Here is a 19,220-nt window from a genome sequence, read left to right as displayed (position 1 = left end):
TTAGGAACCTAGACACACACGTTCAGAGGAGACACATCTACAGAAAATGTTTGAGATGTCTCCTGAATCTATAGCTATGCTGCTTGGTGAAGATGTTTCCCTGTCTGGAGCCAGCCTACAAAGACTGGGAGAAGTAGCTATATTGTTAAAATATGTAGATACCAATGCAAAGTTACAAGGAACACAAAGAAGCAGAGAAAAATTGGTCCAATCAAATGAGCCAAGCAAATTTTCAGAAACTGATACTAAAGAAACAATTAGATACTAATTACCTGACAAATAATTCAAACTAACCACCATAAAGGCGATTAATAAGCTCATTAAAACAATACAGGAACAAAATGAAACCTTCAGCAAAGGGATAGAAAATATTTTAAAAAACCAAATAGATTTGGAGCTGAGAAATGCAACAATTAAAATGAAAAATTCACTATAAAGTTTCAACAGCAGACTTAGGCAAAAGAAAGAATCAGAAAATATGAAGACAAAGTAAATTGTGACTGGTAAGTGATTCAGAGGGACCATGATGAGCCAACAATGTTCTACTTTTCTTGTCCTTGAAATCTAGTGTTTTATGTATGGCTCTGCAGGTCATAATAACAGTAATAGTGTTGTTAAAAACCAGTCTAATATCTGATCCTCATATAGTTTTGAGGCAATAATCGAAATATCTGTTATCTTCTTTATTAACGTTTATCTTAGACTTAATTTTCTGCTACTGCTCTCTTTTACTTTCCAGTTTGATTATTTCAAAGTTTAAGCATAATATGATGTTAACTTTGTGGTTCTGTTATATGAAAATTTAATGCCAAAAGGTTTACAAAAATGTAGCAAAAGAGCAATTTCCAGGCAACACAACTATATATGACTGACTGGCTGAACTCAGTGAAGAAATTTGGTTTGGAGAAACATATTCAGTCACCTCATGTTGTTTTAAAAACAACTAATGTGGCTTTTCTTAGAAGTCAAAATGATTATTTTAATTTTCATTTTATTGTTTAGATAATGAAATACTAGTGTTTAAGAGAGATTCAGAATACACAAAAATCTAGTGTTCTGTAATTATAAAATTTAAGATAACCAGAGAAAGTTAACTTTTAAAAAATTATACTTTAAGTTCTGGGGTACATGTGTGGAATGTACAGGTTTGTTACATACACGTGCCATGGTGATTTGCTGCATCCATTACCCTGTCATCTACATTAGGTATTTCTCCTAATGTGATCCCTCCTCTAGCTCCCTACCCGCCTGCTATTCCTCCCCTATACCCCTAGATCCCAACAGTCCCCAGTGTGTGATGTTCCCCTTCCTGTGTCCATGTGTTCTCATTGTTCAACACCCGCTTATGAGTGAGAACATGCGGTGTTTAGTTTTCTGTTCTTGTGTCATTTGCTGAGAATGATGGTTTCCAGCTTCATACATGTCCCTGCAAAGGTCATGAACTCATCCTTTTTATGGCTGCATAGTATTCCATGGTGTATATGTGCCACATTTGCTTTATCCAGTCTAACACTGATGGGCATTTGGGTTGGTTCCAAGTCTTTGCTATTGAGAACAGTGCTGCAATAAACATATGTGTGCATGTGTCTTTATAATAGAATGATTTATAATCCTTTGGGTATATACCCAGTAATAGGATTGCTGGACCAAATGGTATTTCTAGTTCTAGATCCTTGAGGAAGCACCACACTGTCTTCCACAATGGTTGAACTAATTTACACTCCCACCAACAGTGTAAAAGTGTTCCTATTCCTCCACATCCTCTCCAGCATCTGTCGTCTCCAGATTTTTTAATGATCACCATTCTAACCGGAGTGAGATGGTATCTCAATGTGGCTTTGATTTGCATTTCTCTAATGACCAGTGACGATGAGCTTTTTTTCATGTTTCTTGACTGTATAAATATCTTCTTTTGAGAAGTGTCTGTTCGTATTCCTTGGCTCACTTTTCGTTGGGGTTGTCTGGTTTTTTTCTTGTACATTTGTTTAAGTTCTTCTTAGATTCTGGATGTTAGCCCTTTGTCAGATGAGTAGACTGCAAAAATTTTTCCCCTTTCTGTTGCTTGCCTGCTCACTCTAATGATAGTTTCTTTTGCTGTGCAGAGCTCCTTAGTTTAATTATATCCCATTTGTCTGTTTTGGCCTTTGTTGCCATTGTCGTTGGTGTTTTAATCATGAAGTCCTTGCCCTTGCCTATGTCCTGAATGGTATTGCCTAGGTTATCTTCTAGGGTTTTTATGATGTTAGGTGTTATGTTTAAATCTTTAACCCATCTTGAGTTAATTTTTGTATAAGGTTTAAGGAAGGGATCCGGTTTTAGCTTTCTGCATATGGCTAGCCAGTTTTTCCAACACCATTTATTAAATAGGGAATTCTTTCCCCATTGCTTGTTTTTGTCAGGTTTGTCAAAGATCCGATGGTTGTAGATGTGTGGCATTACTTCTGAGGCCTTTGCTCTGTTCCATCGGTCTACATCCCTGTTTTGGTAACAGTACCATGCTGTTTTGATTACTGTAGCCTTGTAGTATAGTTCGAAGTCAGGTAGCATGATGCCTCTAGCTTTTTTTTTGCTTAGGATTGTCTTGGCTATGGGGACCCTTTTTTTGGTTACACATGAAATTTAAGATGGTTTTTTCCAATTCTGTGAAGAAAGTCAATGGTAGCTAGATGGGGACAGCATTAAATCTTTAGATTACTTTGGGCAGTATGGCCATTTTCACGATATTGATTCTTCTTATCCATGAGCATTGAAGGTTTTTCCATCTGGTTTGTAGTTCTCCTTGAAGAGGTCCTTCACATCCCTTATTAGTTGTATTCCTAGTAATTTAGTTCTCTTTGTAGCAATTGTAAATGGAGTTCACTCATGATTTGGCTCTCTGTCTGTGATAGGTGTATAGGAATGCTTGTGATTTTTGCACATTGATTTTGTGTCCTGAGACTTTGCTTAAGTTGCTTATCAGCTTAAGGAGATTTTGCTCTGATATGATAGGGCCTTCTAAATATACAATCATGTGTCCACAAATAGAGACTGTTTGACTTCCTCTTTTCCTATTTGAATACTTTTTATTTCTTTTTCTTGCCTGATTGCCCTGGCCAGAACTTCCAATACTACGTTGTATAGAAGTGGTGAGAGAGGGCATCCTTGTCTTGTGCCAGTTTTCAATGGAATGCTTCCAGTTTTTGCCCATTCAGTATGATACTGGCTGTGGGTTTGTCATAAATAGCTCTCATTATTTTGAGATACATTACATCAATACCTAATTTATTGAGACTTTTGGCATTAAGGGCTGTTGAATTTTGTCAAAGGCCTTCTCTGCATCTATTGAGATAATCGTGGTTTTTGTCTTTGGTTCTATTTACGTGATGGATTATGTTCATAGATTTGCATATGTTGCACAAGCTTTGCATACCAGGGATGAAGCCAACTTAATTGTGTTGGATAAGCTTTTTGATGTGCTGTTGGATTCGGTTTGCCAGTATTTTACTGAGGAATTTCGCAGTGATGTTCATCATGGATATTGGCCTGAAATTTTCTTTTTTAGTTGTATCTCTGCCAGGTTTTGGTATCAGGATGGTGTTGGTCTCATAAAATGAGTTAGGGAGGATTCCCTCTTTTTCTATTGTTTGGAATAGTTTCAGAAGAAATGGTAACATGTCCTCTTTGTGTGTTTGGTAGAACTTGGCTGTGAACCCATCTGGGCCTGGACTTTTTTTGGTTGGTAGGCTATTAATTGCTGCCTCAATTTCAGACCTTGTTATTGATCTATTCAGGGATTCGACTTCTTCCTGGTTTAGTGAGTTAACTTTTATGAGACTTGTTTTTAACCACTTCTGTAAGTTTAAAAAAGAAAATATGGATCATATATGCAAACGAATAGGTTCGGGAGGCATACGCATATTTTAAAATGATGATTTAAGTTTAAGCCATAGGCAAACTTTTTCCAAAGAATTATGTATAGCAATTTTTATGATCTCACAAATCATTTATGAATTTCAATATCTCTTCTCCAAATACAATCTACAGGAATATGGCTCCCTACACGTGTTTTTAAGACTAATGGCTTCATGTCATAAGATTTGAGAGTATAATCTATTTGGCTACATATTAATTTATTTTAATGCTTTACCAAGAAGAATTGCAGTCAGAAGACTTACTTGTTATTGACAACTCGTAGGCTAATGAAATCTCAGCCTAAAGCTTTGTAGCCTCACCCTTCCACCTCCCTATACATCTTGCTTTATTTATTTCCTACCTCTCAAGTCCTTTGAGGAAGATGGAAGCTTCAAAGAGTAGAAAAGAAAGAAATGTGTTAAATAATACTGTGTATGGAATGAACTTTGAAAGTAAACTATAACCTTTATATCCGTAATACCTGAAAAAGTAAGAGCTCTTTTACCTTAGCTGTCACTGTTTTTCTTCGGTATCAATTAAAACCTCATGTTTAGGATCTCCTGTAAATGTTCGAATATGAAGCAAAGGCAAATTGGTGTATCAGTGAAAATTAGACATAAATAGAATTTTGTGAATCCTTGTCATATTTGTAAGAAATTCTTTGCTTTACCAATTAACTTAATACAATTTCAAATTGGGAAACTCATCAAATCAAATTATAAATCTATGTTAATAAAAATAACCTGCTTGTCTTTCATCTTGTTTTGTGAACTCTGTATAAGGTATATGGCTCCAGGTATATGGCTTCCAAACTTTAAAAGTGAATACCCAACAATATTTGGTACTTCACAAGGCTCAGCAAGTAATATATTCTTATCTTTGGGTTTTTAATAGACTGTTTCATTAGCTAAATATACAGAAACAAAATATTAATTCACTGATGGCTAATATTAGCTGTCGAAAAAGGTTAAGCATTAGTATTTAAATTATGTTCATAATTTTAATTATTAATATTTAATCAGAAGGTTGTTTTAAAGAATCTTTTGTATAAAGAATCTCTCAATTCTTCAGTGTGATTTCATTATATGGAGGAGCCATTTTCATCCAGGGAAACTCCCCCTAATTTTATAATGAAAACCAATGCTAAATAAGATTAGCTGCATAAAAACTCCTTTGCAAAAACCCCCTTGCACTGTCTCTCCATCTGTGCTTATGTGGTACCTTTACGTTGAACCCATCCACCCTGTATATTAGACAAAAAAGTACTTTTTTTCTTGATACTTTTCTAAGTATAAACCTTTTTCTCATTCCTTCAATTGCAAGTTTTGACACTTATTTGAAATATGACCCCAGGAAACATGTCTTAAACAGTTAAGAATGTCTTTTTGTAGCAAGATTGTTTTTCTTAAAAAAAAAAAACAAACACAGAAATTTATGCTTGTGAAGTTGGTGTTGAAAGAAGACTGGCAGTGTCAGTTTAATGTATTCTGATTCACATCATTCATCTTTACACACTGACATCTTCATACATACGCAATTTATTCATGATGACTAGGACAAGCAACAGGAGAAATGCATTTAAAGAACATTAGGCTTTTTAAAGCAAAAAGACAGTGTTATGAAGTCCGAAAAGTGATAATAAAACATATATAGCAAAGAGGAAGATGATGCAGAGATGAAATCAAAAGCACTAACAGATGATGAGCTTACTTGCACTGAAGTGATAATTTCATAGCTTTATTTTTTGACATAAACCCTAAAATAATTATCTTCAACTTATTTCAGTAAACAGTCATGATGATGAGATTAAGTGAACTGGTAAGACAGCTTTTGGCTGCTTGTTTTGTTCCTATTTTCAAGTTAAATATCAGGGTGAAAAACCCTACTGCTAATAATTAGGAGAACCACTGAGGGTATTTCAATAGCTACAATGTACAAAATAGAGCAATCACATTAACCTGTCAACAACCACCCCCTCCATACACACCTATGGATCAAGTTTTATGCACTTGCTCTCCAAGTTATGTCCCAACTAACTGGAGGATCCCATTTTTCATCTGATTCACCCATCTCCTTACATTCTATTTGGGAAGTCTTTATTTCAATGATCTCCAGGCATACTCTATTTTATGTCATTCATTCATTCAGCACACATCATACTGTCTAGTAATCTCTCTTAGTCTCAGGTTCCCCATTGGTGAAAGTAATAATTATAGTATCTATCTCATAGTGAAGTTGTGATGATTAATGTGATAATCCAAAAGAAGCATTGAGAATAATGTGTTCTAGTTAGTATTCAATTAATATCAGTTATTATAATAATCATCACGATCATCGTTATGAACTAGAGTTTGTTTACTGGGGGTATGGAACCCTGGGATGAAAAGGAGTTGGTGAGAACTGTAGGAATAAGTTGTGAACCAAGACAGGGCTGAGGTTAAGGCTCTTAGTTTTTAGTCCTTAATCTACAGGGAATGGGTTTAGAAACATAGCACCAGCTTTTAGTTCAAAACACTTCAGACACTGAAGAGAACCAGAGGAAAGTGGATCACTCCCATGATCCCATCTATCTATATAGAGATTGTTTAGATAGTAGCTAGAATGACTAGATCTAGATGTGGGAAAATTAGGCTTGGTCACCTCTCATAGTCAGAAAGCAAGCTTTCTGGGGGTCATTCCACCTCTCACTTCTCAGTTGCCTACATATCTCTAAATGACAAGAAGAAGCTAGACAGAAAAGACAAATGAGGTTTATCTTAATGAGGAGTACACCATGAGTTGGTGATCATGTTGTAAAAATACAGTCATATTGGCAGGGAGTGTATTTTAAACATACTCACCACTTCATTTCTGCCTGTTATCTACCTCCTTAGGATAAGTAGTGGCTAAGCACTTTAATCAGTATAGCATAAACAACTGAATTTTATACTCATTCTTGACTGACAGAAAGGCACTTCACTTTTCAATCACAAACAGTCATAGCATCCTTCATTTGAATGTTTTAATAAGTGACCAGAGAGAAATTTCTGTCTGCTGGAATGATGCAGAAATTGAATCTCACAGTTTGAGGGTGAGTATTCAGACAGTCAGGAGCAAATGCAGGATTTGTGGAATTTTCAGCTTAAACAACTAGGGGAAGGTCTTTAGGAAAAACAAAAAGTTACAAATACAAATTTTAGGGCAAAAGACATATGACAGCACATTACAAATTTTAAAAAGTTAAAAATATCCCAAACATAAAATCTGGGAAAATAATATAGTATTTTGATTAACTGCCTAACAAACCTATATTTTTCTTCTACATGTTTGGGTTCCCTAATCTTTAATTGTCTGTTCAAATGACAATGATTATATAACATCTATTTCACAGTTCAGAATCTATAGCCTTAGGAAACTGTGATTTTACACAAGTCTCAACTTTTTTATGTCTGAGTATTTTCAACCTATATGAAAACCAGCCATAATCTGGGGGGCACCAATTACGTGCAGCTTTGGGGCATCTCCAGATGGCATTAGTGTCCTAGGACATGAAGCCATGGATGGTGATTGATGGTATAAAGGAGCAGGACTTCTGTAGGCTCTAGTTGTGTAGCCACAGTTGTACCACAGCTCATCTCTCAAACCACCATCTATGTATGCCTTTTGGTCAAGCTACTCCAGGTGTGGCTGCAAGCCAGCTACATCTGTCTACTTTCATGGAGCACCACCTGTGGCTTTTTTATAGCACTCCCCAGCTACCTCATGTTTGCCAATGTACCTACTTGAACTCCAGGCATCTTCGAAACCCTGTTTCCTACTTCAGTTAACCTTCTGGCACCTGGCTTTTGCAGCATCCCCATCCAGCCCTGCATATGGACTGCTTAAGCCTTGCTAAGGTAAAGCCTGCTGGCTAGGAACCAGGGACTAAACCAAAACTGCTCAAATTCCAGTTTTGCCTTTAAGAAATTGATGCCCTTTGCTGGCATTCTTGCCTCACACACTTGCTGGCCCCTTGCCACAGAGAATTCTTTGTCAGCAACTCACACATTCCACAACATCAAAAGCAACCTTAGGCGTATGGAAGCCAGAATGCCAATATTTACCTGACCTGCTGATTTTCTTTTGACTTCATTTTTATAACAAAGTTATATTTTAGGGAATTTGGTTTGATGTAAGTAAATACTTAGCTTTTGATAAGCAACTGGGGTCTAAGATGCAGTCTGACATGTTATCCTACTCATTCATGAATCACTCTCAAAATGTATGGATAAAGTTAATTTTCTTCTGTTCAAGTAATATCTAACATTTTAGTTAGCATGTTCAAAATCTCCTTTGACCTTGAACTGTATTAGCTGGAAGGGAATGTTCTTTGAAAACAAGTAAGGGAGTTCAGGCTCAAGCTTTATGTTTTCTAAGATCTATTAGATTTTTAGGAAAACTCCAGCTCATCATTTTGCTAGAGATGTTTTTATACATAGTTGTAGAGAAATTTTGAAGAAAACTTACTCTGCTTAGGAAGAACAGAAGAAAATGTACCCTGCTCCTGAGACTGTTCATAGGAGTTGTGATAACATCCAGAGTAGGGCTGCATCATTACTTTCACAGGCTCTAGACACTTTTGTCATTTTGAGCCCCTTCCTCTACAAAAAAATTAGAAATCATATTTTACCACTGCATTGGCATAAAAGCAAATTGCACTCCAGGTTGGAGTGCATTTATTTTTTTCTCTTCTGAATTTAAAGGAAATGTAATCATTTCCATTGGCCCCTAGAGGTCCTGTGGGTCCTGGGCTTAGTGGCTACTATGCCTAGTAGATAAATCGGTTCCACTTACTCTTACCCTTTTTCAAAAACATAGCATAGTTTTAAACTAAAAACTTGAAATGTCATGCTATTTCCTCAGCTTCAGAATTAAGAAGACTCACCTACTTAAAAACAAGGCGACTGCTAGCTAATTCAACCATAATAAAGTTTGCTAGATGATAAAGTACAATTTATAATGTTAATAGTCACTCTTGGTCCATATCATTGCTTTTCTGGAAACTAGTACAAACAATCTAAATACTTCAAATATGTAGTAAACTCAAGATTTATACCCATGAATTGAGCAGGCAAGGGGAAAAACACTTTAGGAATCAATCTAGGCAGGGATCCCGACATGATGTGGCAAAGGTATAGAGAAATGTGAATGAAGAAAGTGAAACCGATGGGCCTCTCTGGCAGGGCCACAATCAGAGGCATGGTAGATTCCCACTTGGTTAGCAGCATTTCAGCAGCTCCAGAAAGATGTCCCTCCTCTTACTTATCAGACATTAATTTAACTGAGAATGTAGACTTTCATCTCCATAGTACAAATCATGCTTATAATGAGAAAACCCCTGAGAAAGATGAAGTATTGTATTCAATGAATGACATAGAATTAAGGACTGGCACCTGACTCTTCTCTGAAAGCAGGTTGTGTTAAGAGGACATTTCCTAGACTTGCTCATCTTATACAGTCTGAAAGAGGCTATGGGAGGTCAAGACAGTTCTTTAGAAGTACAGCTCATCCATTGGCCCTCCCTGAAAGAGGATGATAGCATGTTGGGGGTGGCTAAAGGAGGCTAGGACACCAAAAAATGTATCCTGCTTCACAGTTTGTGCAGCAGTCAGTGTGAGATGGTTAGTGGGCTTTTAATTAGACAGTCCTGTTCTGATGTTGGTTGGAGTACAGGCAGGGAAAGAACTGGAGAGAAAAGATGCCATGGGCAGTACTAGGCCAAGGGAATGAACAGGCCTTCTGATATGGCTGTGCAGGTTGTCCACTGCTCAAAGGTGCCACATCCAAGTGGTGGGAGGTGGGCGGAGGTAGGTGGGTTGCATGGGGGAATATCATTTACTTCACAGACATCATAGGTTGGTGTATTTATTAAAACAGTTTTCCAGTTGCTACTAGTAGAGTGTCTCGTTTTAATAAAATCAGCACATTATGCCCATTTTCTGACATATAGGAGTCAGGTGACTTGGGAACACAGAGAGTCTCTAATTGGCAGAAAGGTCCATAGAAGCAGCACTGTTCACCCAAGGAAATAATCTGTCCCATCCTAAAAGAATCCCTGTACTTCACTCTCACTGAGGGCAGGAGTCATGCTTTATTCATCTTTTTTTTTTCCTGTCACCTAAGATAGCAGCACAGTATGCATGTTCCATTGAACTTTCCTACAACCCTACAACCACAGTAGCCACTAGCCACATGTGGCTATTAAGTACTTGCATGTTGATTTGTCTGAATTGAGATTTGCACTAAGTGTAAAATACATACTTGATTTTGAAGACCAAGTATAAAAAATGTAAAATAAATCCTTAATAATTAGTTTATATTGATTACATATGGAAATAACATTGTTAATAGAATAGGTTAAATGAAATGTATTATTAAAATTTATTTCACCTGTTTCTTTTTACTTTTAAATGTGGCTACTAAAAAATTTAAGATTACATATGTGATTTGCATTTGTGCCTCATATTTGTCTTGGGCAAAGCTCCCTGGGAAGGCTGACTATAGAGAATATCCTTGACAGGAATTTATACAGTGATCATTTATGTTGTTGCTAATTTAATACCCTTTAATTAATATAATTCTGATTTACCTTATATCCCTTTTAAGAGTTCCATGAGGAGGGATCTTTAAGAGGGTTAAAGAAAAAAATTTTTGAAAAATGTATGCTCCTTTGTAGAGACAGTTAAATTGGGAAGAACAAAAATTTTTAAATGGCTTGGCACTTTATACAACAGATCTACAAGCTTTTATTTGGTGAAGAGAGTTTGTTGTTGAGATTTGCTAGCATTAAAGTAGTCTCATAAGAACTTGGTGACACATATTTGTTAAAGATCTTTGTTTAATTTGATCATTTTAACTTATATGATGATTGTTCTGCTTTGTAGTTTATCTATAAATTAATGAGAAAGTAAACATTCTAAAAGCACGCTAGCACACTTTACGCGACCTGCTATGGGCCCTTATAAAATGCTAGTTCTCAGGTGCACGTGTAAATTTTCCCAGCACCACAGTCTCACCTATGGGGATGAGTGAGCTGTTTTAAAAGAAGGCAATGTGCTCCACTGAATCTGGACTAAGCTCACTTTAAGGAAAAATTATCTTACCTGGGAGCATCTGGTTGCCAGGTCAGAGTAGGCTGAGACTGAAGTTGTTTCTGCTAATGTCTTGGTTGAATCCAGTTCTGAGAGCCTGAGGGAAGCTATCGGAGGTTGAGATAATTCTATTATAGTTCATCCATTGGCCCTCTGAGAAGCAGGGAAGAGCTTTCCAAACAGTCAGTGGGATGGACTTGAAAAACTTTATGTGAAAGCATGTGTGTGTGTGTGTGTGCGTGTGTGTGTGCGCGCGTGCGCGCACGTGCTCTAGAGAGTGAAAGAGAGGAGAGTGACGGAGACAGAGAAAAAAAAAATTTCTAGATATAACCTTTCCAAGGACGAGATACTACCATCAACATAAAATATCCTCTATATTGGGATTTTCACTGCTGAATCAAATCATGGATGACTTAAAACTGGGAGTGAGGTATTTAATAGCAATGAAAATGTGGAATAATTTTTTATTCTGCCAATATTCAGTGCTCCACTGACAGGTGCTGATTACATGACACTAGCTCCAAAAACATCAAAGAAAAGATATATCCATTCAGACAGTGCAGTCCCAGAAGGACTGCATGAAAATATTAGCATTCATTTCTGCTGCAGGTTTTATGATAAAAAGTTATTACATATTTGAGTGGATGTCAAAGCAGGGTTGCAAATTTAACAAAGGAAAAATCCTTAGATAATCTTCATGTCTTTCAAATAGGTCAAATGCTTATAAAATAAAAGGCATTTTACTTTGACAATCAGAAATCTACCACAGTAAAAATAAGCATCTAGAGGTTTTTCTAGCTCTCAATCCTTTTAGCTTATTAATTAACTATTATTGTTGTTACTATTTTTACTTAAAAGTACAGATTTTCCTATGCTGTGGTCCAAACATTAACTTAGCAATCCTATGTCTATCATGTAACATTCTAGATTGAAGGCAAAAAACAAAGATGTCTTTATTAGAGATGAGATAAAACTGACCAGTACTTTTCTGCTTAACGCTTCCCTGTGGGGGTAGGAGTTTCAAGAGGAAAGAAGAGGGTGGCCATAAGAAAAAACATTTTTCACTACTGGGCAGTGGCTTGTGACTGGAGCTGTTTTCTTGAAAACTGGAGTCTGCCCTCTGGGAAAATCCTCTTTCTCTGTGGGGATCTGGCCAGTAGTATGTATGGTTAAACATGGAGATGTTGGGGCTGAATCCAGGTTCTACCCTATAAGGATTGAGAATGGGGTCAAATTCATTAACCTCTTTTGTAACTTCAGTTTCCTATCTGTCTAGTGGGAATAATAAAACCCACTGCATATGGCTGTTGTGAGGAAATGAGATGTAAAGCGCCTGGCACATGGCAACTAGGAAATGAGTGTTGGTTATCACTGCTGTTACTATTAATTTCACATCTGTGCTTTCACTCATGTTCTCTCTGCATAAAAGTCTCTTTCCCTCCTTGTTGATGTGTAAAGCTCTTCTTTTCAGAAATGTCTCACACTTAAGAAACAGTCCGTGATTAATTCCAGCTCTGTGAGTCTCCCCTTTCTGTATACTCTCAGGCTTTATACATGACTCATAATTATAAGTTGTGTGTTTACATGCACTTCCCCAAAACTGCAGGCTACTGTAAACACATGGTGTAAGCTCAACACAATGCTTGTGGACTGAGTTGATGGTTTTTCTCTCCAACCCTTTATCCCTCCTGACAACTTCCCATATATCTTGCATCTAATTCCATATTCTAGATTCTGATTTCACATCTCTCTAAACCCCCTGCTTCCTACCTGTCTCTTCTATTCAGATGGAACTTCTGGATTTTCCTCCTCACAGCTTCATTGCTTCCTTCAGTATTTCTTAGAGCCGTTAAGGAAGTCTTATCTCCCACTTCAGCAAAATTCCTTCTCAGTCTTTCGTGGTCCATTTCAAAGCTGCCTCCTAAATTAAGCCTCAGTTAATGACTCACATCAACCCACCTTCCCCAACTCCACTCAGGATGGCTGTTCAGAAATTTAACATCGATGTGTAAAACATTTTTAATTATGGCTGGGAGTGGTGGTTCATGCCTGTAATCTCAACCCTTTGGGAGGCTGAGTAGGGCAGATCACTTGAGGTCAGGAGTTTGAGACTAGCCAGGGCAACATGGCAAAACCCTGTCTCCAAATAAATTAGCCAGGTGTGGTGGTACACATCCGTAGTCCCAGCTACTCAGGAGGCTGAGACAGGAGGATTGCTTGAGCCCAGGAGGCGGAGGTTCCAGTGAGCTGAGATTGCACCACTGCACTCCAGCCTGGGCAACTGAGTGAAACCTACCCTCCAGAAAAAACCACACCCAATTTTAATTGGGGTGCTATTATTGGCTCCATATGTGTTGGATGGATGAATTCTTGGTGGGAAAGCAGCTTTTTCTATTTCTTCCTAAACCTCTGATGCCGGCTGATCAAATTGAGCACTCAAACATTAGATGTTAGGGAAAGAAGCCTACTTATTAGATGCTGAGACAAATGGAAAGTGACACTGGATGCTTCCTTTTTCCCTTTTGGATTCAATACAAAGCACTGTCCGGGTAAGAGTGATCTTTCTTAAGATATATGTGGCTGATGTCAGCCATGATGTTTTTGGTTTTTTGTTTTGTTTTTATTATTAATATTTTTTGAGACAGGGTCTTGCTCTGCTGCCCTGACTGGAGTGCAGTGTTGAAATCATGGCTCACTGCAGCCTCAACTTCCCATGCTCAAGTGATCCTCTCACCTCAGAGTCCTGAGTAGTTGGGACTACAGGAGTGCACCACCATGCTTAGCTAATTTTTTTTTGTTGTTGTTGTAATTTTGTAGAGACAGGGTTTTAACATGTTGCTCAGGTTGGTCTCAGACGCTTGGGCTCAAGTGATCCTCCACCCTTGGCCTTCCCAAGAGCTGGGATTATAGCTGTGATCCACCATGCCCAGCCCCTGCCGTAAGGTTAGTAACATCTCTTGGAAAAGAACCACTTTCACTCTTGAGTCCTCATACTTAGATGTTTGTCTATAGAGGATGTCACAAGTAGAATTAGGTCTCAAAAAGTCATCTGAGCTAGCAGAATATGCACGTCACTCATCTTTCCTTTTACTATGCCGTATACATACTATTTTATTAAATGGACCTACCCACTGCTCTAACTTTCTGAAGCAAGCCTGATCCTAATTATGGCCCAAGAAAAAATTTGAAATCATCACACTCAAGATTTTGCTTCACCACTCTAATGAAACCATTGTTTTCAAGGCTACTCAATCTTATTGGCTAAATCCAAGTAATTCTTCTTTGTCCTTATTTTAGTTGGTTTCCTGGCAACACCTAATATCCTTGCAAATTTCTCCTTGAAATATTCTCTTCTCTTGACTTCCTTGACATCATGCTCACCTGTTATTAAAAAAGTATGCCTATGTGTGTATATTTAATGAAATACACAATTGTTACTGAGCTGCATGGCAATTAGCTGTAAGTCATAAGGAATTTACAAAAGACTGTCATTTCATCAGCATTAATTTTACACAATCAATCTAATTTTTAAGAACTTTTCTATAATCATAAAGTTTCCCCTGGATAAAAGCCATTTACGTAATTCTGTCTCGTCTTCTCTCTGTCTCGCTCTTGTTTTTCCTTTTCTTCCTGCCCTTCCCCAAGATAAAGGAGCCCCAATCCTGGACCCTGCCCAAAGCCTCAGTATCCACATCTCCTCCTTTCCACCCTGATCAGGGTATCCAGGTATTTATAAGCTCCAGGCCCTGGGTTCTTCAGGCCTCAGAGCCACATCTAGTATGTCCTTAGATATGCATCTCCTGCTTTATTTGGAGGGGTCTTTATGACATTCGCAATAATGTTGAGGTGGGACAGAAAGAAGAAACCCAGGCATGTGGTGAAAGAGTGGTAACCCTGGGGAGAGAAAGGGCATATGCCAATGGTTCTGGAATTGTAGCATTTGACAGACAGTTTGGGGTCAGAGAGGTAAGAGGGTGGGGGCTTGGAGATAAAGAGTGGGAAAAGAGGGGAGCAGAGCAGCCTGTGAGGCCCAGGACCTCCGTAGGAGGCCCTAGTGGTGAATACATGCTCTCCAGGCACAGCTTCTGGCAGATAGCCTCAGCTCATCCTTCTTAGGTAAGCTGAGAGACAGATGGAGCGGGAGGTCAGAGCTGCTTGGGCTTTCCCTGACAGCCCTCACCAGCAAAGCACACTTGCCTTCCTAGAAGAATTTGACAAATTTGGGCCTAATCTTAGCTCTGTCATTTTTTAGCAGTGTGACTTGTAGGTAGTCACCAATCTGTCTGAGCCTGTTTCCCTATAGTTAAGGTGGGAATAATACTCTCTGCATAGTTATTGTGAGGATTTTATGAAATGAAGCACCTGGACATTGCCTAAAACAGAGCAGGCTCTTGACAAAAGTGTTTCTCTTTTCTTCAGCCCTGAGGCATGAAGGTTTTTCTTCTCATTTCCAGCTTTGCTTGATTTTCCCCACCTGTATTTATTTCATTTCACTTCTGAGAATCAGAAAGTTAAAAATAAATGCACAAGGGATTGGAGGTGAGTAAACTGGAGACTGAATAAGTGATAGCTCAGGTTTCTTCCAGCTGGGTTGAAGGAGGAGTTATGTTGGGTGAGGGGGTGTCATTGTGGAAGGCAGAGGCATCTTGGCATCTTCAGGGAATAGAAGCATTTTCCATCTCTTGCAGAGTGGGAGCTGTGACTGTCCCTCGCAGAGCACCTGGGACCTCTGACTAAATAGACACTGCCCTGGGCCATAGGTCTAATGGACTTCCAAAGGTCTTGCTTGTGAAGGGGGAGCTCCCCCACTCCCCACCCCGCCAACTCCAGGACTAAAGTGCTATGCTGGGGAGTTAGGACAATTGCTGCCTCTTACGCATGTAGCTCATGACTTGGGTTAAATTAACAGGCTCGCCTCTCAAAATAGACACTGGACTTAGTAGTATACACAACAGACCTCCCCTCAAAATCTATTTCTAGTTTTTGAAAAGAGCCAGGCTAACACTAAAAATGAAATTGCTTCTTTCACAGCATGTTAGACCTGTAGAATTGTTCCTGGCTCCTCTTTAAAGTGCCTGGTGGTTTTTCCTTCCCTATTCAATCTCTGTTTAACTATCGACATTAATATTTCAGAAACATTCGCTGGCCTGTGCATTGATCATACTTTATTCCCCAGGCTCGAAAATCTCTTTTCTTGGAATTGGAATGCTTTGTGCAGTCTAAAATAGGCTAAGAGTTAGGCTAATAGTCGAACACCACTGCCCTTGTATTATCTTGTCATAGCCATAAGACCTTAAATGTTTGCTCTGCAAAAGGCCAATTCAATTGTTACATTAAACAGATGTCATGATCCAAATGAAAGCCAAATAATGGGTTACCAACACAATCCAGTCATTTCCAGCCAGTCAGCACCCCACCATCTCTACTCACTAAGTCATAGTAACAAACAGGTTATAATTTAAGTAGAAAAATGCAATATTAAAAAGTTAGAAAACATTTATTGAAAACAGACTGCCTCCACATTTGCGCTGGGCTAAATTCTGTGAAACATCTGCGCATTCCTCAAATCCCGACGATTTTATGTTCTTGCCTGATTCTTCAGTGGTAGCTTCAGGGACATTTTAATAAGAAGATTCTACCTCAAACAAAGATATTAGGCTTTGGGGCAAAGCCTCATTAAAAAACACAAGCACATTTCCTGTTCATTGCTAAAGAAAAAAACTTTTAGAATGTTTCAAATGCTCTCAGAAGCCTGGGCCGAGTTGCAAAGGGCCTAAGCTACCTCCTGCCCACTCTGCAGATCTCTGACAGCCAGTTCTCTAACTTCCCTAGGGCCACTGAGGAGATCAGATGACCTGACCGTGCAGGAGTCATGGGACAGAGGAATAATATTAATAAGTTGCCTAAGTGGGAAAGGCGGGCTTCACAGAAGGCCGACCGGAGGCGCGTACGGGGAACACGGGGATCTACCTGGAGGAGGAACGGAATTTGTCTTTTCTAGCTCAGAAAAGATTTCCTGAGCTGTTAGGAAACAAGCCTGTGATTAGTGCCTCGCCCTCGCCACTTTATTTCAGCCTCTTTAGTCCCCATGGAGAGCTGGGATGCAAGAGCCCGGCGCGCTGCAGCAGTCTCGCGGGGGCGCTGCTTCCCGGAAAGCCACGCCCTCTCTCTTTTCCCACCTGTGTTTCCGCTTTCCTTGCCGAGTGTGAAACCAGCCGGCCACCCACCCGCCCCGTCGCCTAGGCTCCTCCACAGAGCCAAACTTTGTACCTTCTCGGGATGGAGGGGGGTCCCCCAACAATCGGACAGTACCGGCGAGCCCGCCCCGGGGAGGAGCGACGGGTGGAGCGGGCGCCCGACCGTCTCCGCCGCGCAGCCCGCAGGTCCTGGGGCGCGCCCACGCCCGAGCCCGGCCCCCCGCGCGGCGGCCCGCGGAACGTCACCTGGGTGCTCTCGCGTCCTCCCCGCGCGGCAGGCTGGCTGTCCTGGCGCCCTTCCTCTCTGCGGGGCTGCCGGTCTACCCGATAAGCGCGCGTGGCCAAAGGCTAGCAGCAGGTCCCAGCCGCGGGAAGGTGGGGGGGAGTGGGAGGGTCTCTGGGACAGGTCGGGAGCCGGCCCTACCTCCATTTCCAAAGGGAGGGTGAAGACCCAGGAACCGCCCAACGCCGAACCAGCGGGGTTACCTTTGCGCTTGATCCAATCCGAGCGTCGGTTGCGTTGTGCTCTCTTCTAGGAGCGTGGGGTGCCTTGGTGAATAAAATCCGAGGGCATCTCTGTTCTCGCGGAACTTGTTTTTTCTTATTTTCAGCTGCTTCTCTAGACTCTGGTAGTCACTAAAGTCCCTGTGAGCATTTGCAGGTGTTTTCAGCTAAACAGTTACAGAAACTCGACCTTTTTTTTATGTGAACAGATGTTTATTGATGTACCAAAGGTTTAAAGGAAGGGAAGTGGGAAAGGAGAGAGGAAAGAAGAAACCTATAATACCACCAAGGGACTTGTTTTGTTTTCACAAACTTTTAAACCATCCAGCACAACTGTTAATGATCTTGAGCTTCATGCTTGCACCCTGACCAAATCTGCTGGCCTTAGTGGCTACTTAGTAAATAAGGTGACAAGGACGAAGCTGGAGTTGGATCACTTCCTACCCAAAGGAATATCATACTATTTTGGAGACAGACAGCCTGCCCCGAATTCCACTGCAACTTTGTCATTTACTGTTAGGCATACGACCTCGGACAGATTCTTTAATGTTTATAATCCTCAGATGCTCCTTTGGTACAACCAGAATTGCAAAATTTCCTTCCAAGGGATGCCAAGAGGCTTCACTGGCTTGACATAAGCAAAAGCCCTCCAATCAGGCCTGGCATATAGCAAGTGATCAATATGTGGTCCCTGTGACAATAATCATAGCACCTTACAGAATTCTTCCTCCATCTATGATATGAGTAGTTGGAGTGGCATGGCAAAATGTCCTGTATTTCACATTAAGTTAGAAAGATGAGAAAAACTTGAAAGGTTAGTGAAATTGGTTAAAATTTCAAAATTCAACAGATCAGAATTTTTAAAAGCAAGTCTAGAGTCAATGATTATACATTTCAGAACTGGAAGTCGCCTTAGAGTTAGTGTTCTGCAAAAAGACTTCATCTCTAAAATCTCTCAGAAAAAACAAGTAGATGTGAGTGTAGAAGGTTAAATTTAAAGAGAATTTGGATTTCAAAGTGAGAGATTTCGAAGCATCTCTAAGGAAAGAAAAACAAGAAGAAACACTTGACCCATTTATTAGGCTGATTATCTAAAGTCCCTCTACAATACCCTTGTGGAAAAGCCTTTTCTATTTCTCCAATATTATAAAAATGCAGTCCACCATGAGTTTATACACCTTATTTTTTTTCCAAGTTAAAATCTTGAAGGATATTTTGCTGTTCAACTTTTCTATCTCTGACCAAATGTTAAGTCTTTTCAAAGAAAACCCAGAGTGTCTTGTCTTGAAGTTCTTACTTGTAAGCAATCCATTTAAAAAAGACAGGGATATTGGCAATGGCAATTTTTGCTATTTCAATTCGTTGTTCCAGTGATCGATGCTGAGGATGATGATGCTGACAAATTATATCTAATTGTGTATTTGAAATGAAGGATGAATAAATTTCTTTTTGTTGTTGTTGCCAAGTTGAAAAAGTGAAGAATACAATTTTTTTTTCTAGCCCAATATATTGTATTGTG

General features: G+C 39.4%; 1 protein-coding gene across 1 annotated transcript in view; it reads right to left on the bottom strand.

Annotated features, from left to right (window-relative positions):
* Positions 1 to 17,747, bottom strand: part of MCHR2 (melanin concentrating hormone receptor 2) — a 51,034-nt gene extending 33,287 nt beyond the window's left edge. The window contains exon 1 of the mRNA XM_017515931.2: positions 17,622 to 17,747. The gene's annotated coding sequence lies outside the window, so the exon portion shown is untranslated. The remainder of the gene's footprint in view (positions 1 to 17,621) is intronic.
* Between the last annotated feature and the right edge of the window lie 1,473 nt (positions 17,748 to 19,220).

Source organism: Cebus imitator, unplaced genomic scaffold (genome assembly GCF_001604975.1).
Source record: "Cebus imitator isolate Cc_AM_T3 unplaced genomic scaffold, Cebus_imitator-1.0 Scaffold566, whole genome shotgun sequence".
NCBI lineage: Eukaryota > Metazoa > Chordata > Mammalia > Primates > Cebidae > Cebus > Cebus imitator.
The sequence above is the reverse complement of the archived record's forward strand: the minus strand, read 5'-3'. Positions and strand labels throughout refer to the sequence as shown.